The sequence below is a fragment of the Dama dama genome, chromosome 20, assembly GCF_033118175.1.
Source record: "Dama dama isolate Ldn47 chromosome 20, ASM3311817v1, whole genome shotgun sequence".
NCBI lineage: Eukaryota > Metazoa > Chordata > Mammalia > Artiodactyla > Cervidae > Dama > Dama dama.
Genome location: NC_083700.1, coordinates 23763563 through 23771165, shown reverse-complemented (window position 1 = coordinate 23771165; position 7603 = coordinate 23763563). Strand labels below are relative to the sequence as shown.

Genomic DNA, 7603 nt, shown 5'->3' with positions numbered 1-7603 from the left:
TATTCAGTTTTGTATCTTAAACTCCTCTCATATCTTTTCATCTATGTTTACCATTTGTAGTAGATGGTATCTTCCGTGTTTCTTCCTCTGTTATTTTTTCTTTGTGTATGCATATTTGTGTGTGTGTGTGTTTTGCTTGGTATTTTGGAAGGCCTGGATAGCTAGTTAGTGCACTAACATTTTTGACATGTTAGTCCTTTAGTATTTTGTCACATTTCTAATATTTGAAGTATGTATTTTAAATTCTATCTATCAACCTCAACTTTTTACTACTGTGATGATTGAGGACATTATTCTGCTTTTTTCTTCTGTCTTTACCTACCTGATAGTATTATTACCTTATTGTATTATTTCAACCCAATCAAATGTATGCCCTTTATATTTTCCCTACCTTTTTTTGTTAATGTGCTAATTGGTACGGTAGAGGTAGGAGCTGGAGGAGGGGCCCACTGGGTCCTTTCGACCCCTTGGTGGCACAGGATGGCTGTCCCACTCTGGGAGTACTAGCAGCCTCCCTGCAGAAGTTTGAGGGTGTACCTAGGCTGCCCCCAGAGCAGGGCCCACAACACAGTGGCTTAATAAATCTACAATTACATATATTCAGTGATGACCAGATGTACAAAACTCAGTTTCCTGTCAATTCTTGATGAGCAGAGTTCATCTTTAAAGATTTCTCATGATGGTCTGAGGACTTCTTAAGTTTGATATACCTAATACTTTTGTTCTGTTGCTTTGATACAGTACAGACACCTTGGCTAAATATAAAGAACTTATCCACAATGAGTTCTATTGATTTTTGAAAAAAAAAATATTGTCTTACTTTGTATGTTCTGCTGAGATGTAGAATGCAAATTGAGTTTTTTTCACTGAGGACAAAGAGTGATCTGGAGCTTCAGGACACTTTTTCTTTTAGAAAGCAAGTGTTTCAGCTCTACTAGGATAGGTCTTAGAACTGACCATTCCAGGTCTATTGCCCCTAGGTCTCTATAACTTTCTCTCCGATCCTTTCTCACTATCTTTTGTTCATTTCTATTCTGTTTGATGCTTTCATTTTTAATGCAGTGTCCCTTATTAGTTTCAATAAATATGTTCTCTATGTACCTTGTCATTTAGCCTTTTTTTTTCCAAAGAATTTTCTTTACCTTCAATTTTTTTTAATCTCTGCCAGTTCCAATTTCTCATTTCTTCTTTCCTGTCTACTTCTATCTCATGTTCTGTATTTCTTACATAAAATATTGAAGTTTTTTCCATGTGTATGTGTCTACAAATGCTTTGTTCAGAACAATTCAAAATATGGATGCCATTTTACATTTCCCAATGTTCTTTGATTGATTTTGAGGCAATCTTTTCATTTGCTGAAATTTTTGACTCTCATTTTACACTTTTTTCTTCTGTCATCATGAAAGAAAGTTCTGCTATATAGTTTTCATTTTCACATGACTGGGTTTACCTGAATGAGAAACAGTTGTTCCAGGTCAGAAGGGATTAGTGCTTTGAGTAGCTTGGTTGATTTCTTTGTTCTGGGTCCGTCTTGTGCAATTACTCTAGCAGAGCTAAGGGCTGGGGGAAAGGCATGGTGTGTCTCTTGATTTGGGGATTCTATTTCTTCCAGTAGGACCTTTCATTTCTGCCAGTTGCACCATTCTTTTTTCATCACCACAAGTGTCCAAAGGATGCTCCCTTCAGCTCGGTCTCACACCTGATCCCAGTAATTGTGCCCCCTCAAGATTGTCACCCTCTGGTCCTCTACACTGGTGAACTCCTTCCTATCAATTCCCCAGTCACCAGAGCTAGGGCAAACCATGTCTCAGACATCCTCTGAGTTCATCCACATGCTCTTTCTGTGAGTTATTTTACCTGAGTTATGTGCGGAGTACTCCTCCCTGCCGTGCTCTCCTCTATATGCAGGGTCTTTGTTGATCCTCCGCTGCTGTGTGGCTCCCAGACCTAGCTGAATACAAACCAAGTCATGTCCACAGTGTTCTCTGGCCCCTGGTTGTTTGGGGCAGGGTTTTGAATGGTGTCCTTTACTCTCTCCATTAGTCCCTAGCCCTCGGAATTGTATGTTGAGAGATTCAGCTGCTGTTATTCTAAGTGGACCTGTCATTCCTATCATTCTTTTTCAAATCCAAAATTTCAATAGTACACAAAAGTAGACATAACAGAACACTCCCATCTTTGTCAGGCATGGTCTACAATTACCAGCTTATGGTTGAACTTGTCTTACTACAATCCATGCACTTACCTTTCCTATTTTTTTTAAAGGAAATCTCAGACATCATGTTTCATCTATAATTACGTCAGCATGTTTCCCCTCAGTGAGGAATCTTTTTGAAAATATTATCATCACAGCATTATAATCACAAATTAATTCAAAATCTTTAATATCATAAAAGACTGTTCAAATTTTCCATTTTTTTAAATGTGGCATTTTTTTCAGCTTATTTGATCACATAGGTTTTTTTTTTGTTAATTTATTTATTTGTGGCTGCCCTGGGTCGTTGTAGCTTGGCACAGGGCTTCTCCAGTTGTGGAGAGTGAGAGCTACTCTCCTGTGGTTTGCTGGTTTCTTGGGCTTCAGTAGTTGCTGCCCATGCGCTCAGTCGTTGCGGCCTGTGGGCTTAGTTGCCCCACAGCATGTGGGATCTTCCTGGACCAGGGATCAAACCTGTGTCCTCTGCTTTGCTAGGCGAATTCTTAACCAGGGCAGCCCCCCTGCCGCTCCTCCATTATTGTTTCTAAGTTAGTATTCTTTTTTGGATCCAAATAGAATCCACAAACTGTAATCACTAAGATAATGCATTGAAGTCTCTTACATGTAAGCTTACCTTCAATTTCTTCTTTCCTTCCTTCCTTCCTTCCTTCCTTGCTTTCTCTCTCACTCGCTCTCCATCTCTCTTTGTCTATTGCTGTCCTTTTTTTCCCTTTAAATCATTCATTTGCTGAAGAAACTGAGTTGGTTTTTCTGTAGCATTCCCACAGTCTAAACTGTATACTAGGGTGTACTTTAATAAGTGTTTCTGTCCTTCATGCTTCCTTTTTGGTGGTAAAATATACAGCGGTGCTGGAATGTAACAAAAATGCAAGTCACACACATAGTTTAAAATTTTCTAGTAACCACATTGACAACTAAAAAGTATAAGAGCACAATAATGCAAATACAATCCTCTACATAGCTGATAATGCTATATATACTTTAAAGGAAATATGGGGCTTCCCAAGAACTCGCCTGCCAATGCAGGAGACACAAGAAATGCAGATTCGATCCCCGGGTCAAGAAGATCCTCTGGAATAGGAAAAGGCAACCCACTCCCGTATTCTAGCCTGGGAAATCCCATGGACAGAGGAACCTGGCAGGATATGATCCATGGACCCAAAAGAGTTGGATAAAACTGAGCGACTGAGCACACGCACAAAGGAAATATAATTCTAGCAATGTTTTAAAGTTGTGTTTGATAGAAAAATATTGTTTATGTCTCCAACTTTTAAGGTTACAGTCACATGAATTATAAATGAAAATCCAGGTCCTCAGTCCTACTACTTTGAAACTATTCAACAGCCATATGTCTCGCGGTCCCTATTTCGGACCTTAGATACAGAGACTGATAAGATTCACACTTGTGGTCCTGGCAAGACTACTTCAGAAGTGGTGTGTGCTCTCTGATGAGGAGGCACATCAAGTCCTGTGCCTAATAGAATCAAATACTATTCTTCAGATAGTATTACCAGTCCTTTTAGTTCAAGACCTCTTGATCCATTTGCTGATTAGGTGGCACTAAATGGTGGTATTCCATCGTCATGTAGTATTTAACTGGATACTTGCAGAAAAAGAAAGTTCTACTAAATACTAAATACTGTTTAGCTACTCAGTGGTAGGCTATGGTTTTTCCAGTGGTCATGTATGAATGTGAGAGTTGGATGGTGAAGAAAGCTGAGTGCCAAAGAATTGATGCTTTTCAACTGTGGTGTTGGAGAAGACTCTTGAGAGTCCCTTGGACTGCAAGGAGATCCAACCAGTCCATCCTAAAGGAGGTCAGGCCTGGGTGTTCATTGGAAGGACTGATGTTGAAGCTGAAACTCCAGTACTTTGGCCACCTCATGTGAAGAGTTGACTCGTTGGAAAAGACCCTAATGCTGGGATGGACCGGGGGCAGGAGGAGAAGGGGACGACAGATGGCTGGATGGCGTCACCGACTCGATGGACATGACTTTGAGTAAATTCCGGGAGTTGGTGATGGACAGGGAGGCCTGGTGGGCTGCGATTCATGGGGTCGCAAAGAGTTGGACACGACTGAGCGACTGAACTGAACTGAACTCTATGTAAAGAAAACTGCAGCTTAAAGAGCAATGCCCAATGTACCCTCTGTGCTCACCAATTCATTTATTTCTTTTTTTCCCCTGTGTGCTAATATGAATTCAAAATTTCAAACACAGTGAAGTATTTCAGTTCATTGCAATATAGCTCTTACCAATACTCAAATTATCTCTCTTTTAGCAGCGAAAGTGACTTTAAGCTGGCTCCTCAATTCTTTTGAAAAGTTCCTAATAGTATTCAAGACCTTTCTTGATAACATAATCTTTGATCCTGAATATTTTCTGCCCCTGGCCTGGACTCAGTCACTTTTCTAAGAATCTCTGGTTTCCTTTTGTGCAAAATGTTATTCCCAAATCAAATTGTAACCTTAAGATGCAAACCTGGATTTGGTTTATTTCTAGGCATTTCCAGTGGACAGAGCTAGGGAATACATACTCATCTTTGTATGAATGTATATATTCAAATTCAGAATGTCAGGCTTTATTGAATGTTTATCTTTCATCTGCCTCTTTTCTGTATACCAGTATTTTTGTTTTTAAGGACACTGGGAGTAATAGAAATACAAGATTTCATACAATCTCCTTTGTTTTTCCCCACATCATTTGGAATAAGAATAAATACCAACAATGCCAATAATAACACAATTAAGGAAAGCAGATTTTTAAAAATTTTGTCACTGTCCCAGGGTACATATAAATTACTCTTGTTTTATAGTTCTCATTTATATGGTTGTTCCCCAAAAGTTACATTGTGTTTCCAATGTCTAGAAATGACATTTAAAAAATCAATTTTATAATGATAAAAAAGTGAATGCTGTTTCCAACTCAAATCTAACTAAATAGACTCTACTCACTATTCTGGCCCCAACTATAAGATCTGCAAGTGTCTCAAAGGCGTGGGTGAGCGACCCCTGATCTCAGACGCTGGAATACACCACCGTGACTCCTCTTTCTGGCTGAGTTTGGGATGAAAGGACAAGGTTTCCTAGAGTCAAGGTTCAAGTCTTAGCCTAACAGCGGTTTTTCGCGTCCAAAGGAAACTTAGGAGCGAGAAGTTCTGAAATAAACTCAAATAGGAACAATCAAAACTGCGAATCTAGGGCACCTGAAAAGGGCACCATTCAGGTCTGGAACCCCGCCGGGAAAGCTGTCACCCTGGCCGGTCAATGCCATCACAGCCCCCGGACCATTATTCACAGGGACGAGACGTGCGGTCCGAAGCCCCTTCGTGGGGCAGGACTCAGTGGGCGCAGCTTCTGCCTTTTATCGCGAGACCCAGGGTGACCCGACGGGGGGTGGCAGTGCCTCGGTCGCTGCGCCCTTTGGCGGCGGGGCCGGGCCTGCGATGACCATTGACCGGCAGAGCCGCAGGGTCCAGCGGGGACGCCACGGGCTCGTCCCCCACCTCCCCGTGGCCCACGGACCTGCGCCTCTCAGAGCAGCAGGTTTCGGACGTCGAGTGCTGAGGGGGAGGCGGCAGAGCAGGGGGCCCAGGGCCTCCTTCGCGGGACCCAGGCGTTCTGGTTCCGAGAGCAGAACGAGCTGGGCGCTGGGGCGGGAGAGTAGGTCCACTCAGCGCGCATCTGAGGCGCGAGTTCGCTTTCAGGAGAAACTGAGTTAGGGCTGCGCCAGTAAAAGACTCTGCGCGCGGCATAAAGGGAAAGGTCCCACCGAGATTTGAACTCGGATCGCTGGATTCAGAGTCCAGAGTGCTCACCATTACACCATGGAACCACCGCCGGCTCGCTCTCCGACCGCGGATCCACTGGGCGCGCAGCCGCGCGGGCCCAGGACCCGCCTCCAGCCGGGCGCTCGGGTCACGCTGCAGCTAGCCGCTTCTTCCGCGGCCCGCGGCCGTCTCTTCAGGTTTGGACGTCATCGAAAGAGTTGAAATCCATTTGGCGTGAGCGACAGGGAGGGGCTTTTAGGCCTCCGCTAAATGCACCAATACTGTGGCCGGCATTTCTAGAGTTTTCTGCCCTGAGGTAAAATTCCCTCCAGGAAAAAAAAAAAAAAAGAAGTCCCTTTCTTCTTTGCATTTGTCCTCCTCCCGCTGCCCAGGAAGCTCTGAATTTCCTCAGAAGAGCCCTTGGGACTTCATGGGCTGTACCATGCCTGGTACCCCAGGTCCAAGGGTAGAATCGCGGGGCGCTGTCGGCTTCGTTGCAGGACACGGCGTCCTCTCTGTGTTAGGAACCCGACCTGACCTGACCTGACCCCAAGAATCCGCCCTCCTAATGGTTGCACCGTGCCGGTGGAGATACCGCGAGCCCAAATGAGTTAGGTGCCAAGAAAGGTTTACAGCAGTAATGGGACTCCTGTTCCAATGTGCCAAACTCCGTAAGCGTAGAGCGGTTTAAAGAAACGCTTTACTGTGCTGTGTGCTGTGCTTAGTCGCTGGGTCGTGTCCGACTCTTTCCGATCCGTCGGACTGTAGCCCGCCGGGATCCTCTGTCCATGGGGACTCTCCAGGTCCCCTGCAGTTGGCTGCCATGCCCTCCGGCAGGGACTCTTCGAACCCACGGATCGACTGAGGTCTCCCGCATTGCAGGACAATTCCTGACCGTCAGAGCCATCAGGGAAGCCTAAGGCTTTCCTCGTGTAGTAGGTATTATAACAGATTTTACCCTTCTTATGACACGAAATAGTTTAAGAACATTGCAGTTTGAACACCAGAGTATCAACCTTTATACAAGGTATACTACTTCTGTTTCTTAACCATAGTTGCCAGAGGAGGGCGCGCGCGCAGTCCCCCACTGCCCTAAATTACGCAGTCAAGTTTCCCGCATTTGAGGAAATCAAAGAGGTCAACAAAACCGCTGTGCAAGGGTTGAATCTCCCTCTAGAAGAACCAGTTTTGTGATCATGGTTATTTCCTCTGCCAGGTAAGTAGCTGTTGCTTCTTCCCTGCCCCCGACATGGCCTTAGACACGTTCACTGTACACACACTCACTTTGCATTTCCCCGCATCTCTTCCACTATCCTCCGCACCTCTTTTCTCCTTCCACTCAGGCCCTCCAAAAAGCTTATAAAAATTCCAACAAAATCTCAGGGAGAATTTATGTAACCGAGGAAGTGGCTCCCCAGAAACTGTACCACCTCTCTGTAAGATTTACATAAGCCAACCCATTCAGCCTCTTAAGGAGGCTCCTCTCCTCCCACCCATGCCCTGTCCTTGGACTCTCATCTCCAGGCCCTCATGCCTAGATGACCAATGGGCAGGCCGGCTGCCGAAGGGGGAAGTGACGCCATGATTTCCGACACCTTAGGGAGGCCAGGAATCAGTGGT

General features: G+C 44.5%; 2 non-coding genes across 2 annotated transcripts; both read right to left on the bottom strand.

Annotated features, from left to right (window-relative positions):
• Positions 1-5976: 5976 nt before the first annotated feature.
• On the bottom strand, positions 5977-6048 carry TRNAQ-CUG (transfer RNA glutamine (anticodon CUG)). The gene has a single exon. It is a non-coding gene; the product is annotated as a tRNA-Gln (tRNA).
• A 994-nt stretch (positions 6049-7042) lies between these two features.
• On the bottom strand, positions 7043-7207 carry LOC133041895 (U1 spliceosomal RNA). Its single transcript, XR_009689442.1, has one exon. It is a non-coding gene; the product is annotated as a U1 spliceosomal RNA (small nuclear RNA).
• Between the last annotated feature and the right edge of the window lie 396 nt (positions 7208-7603).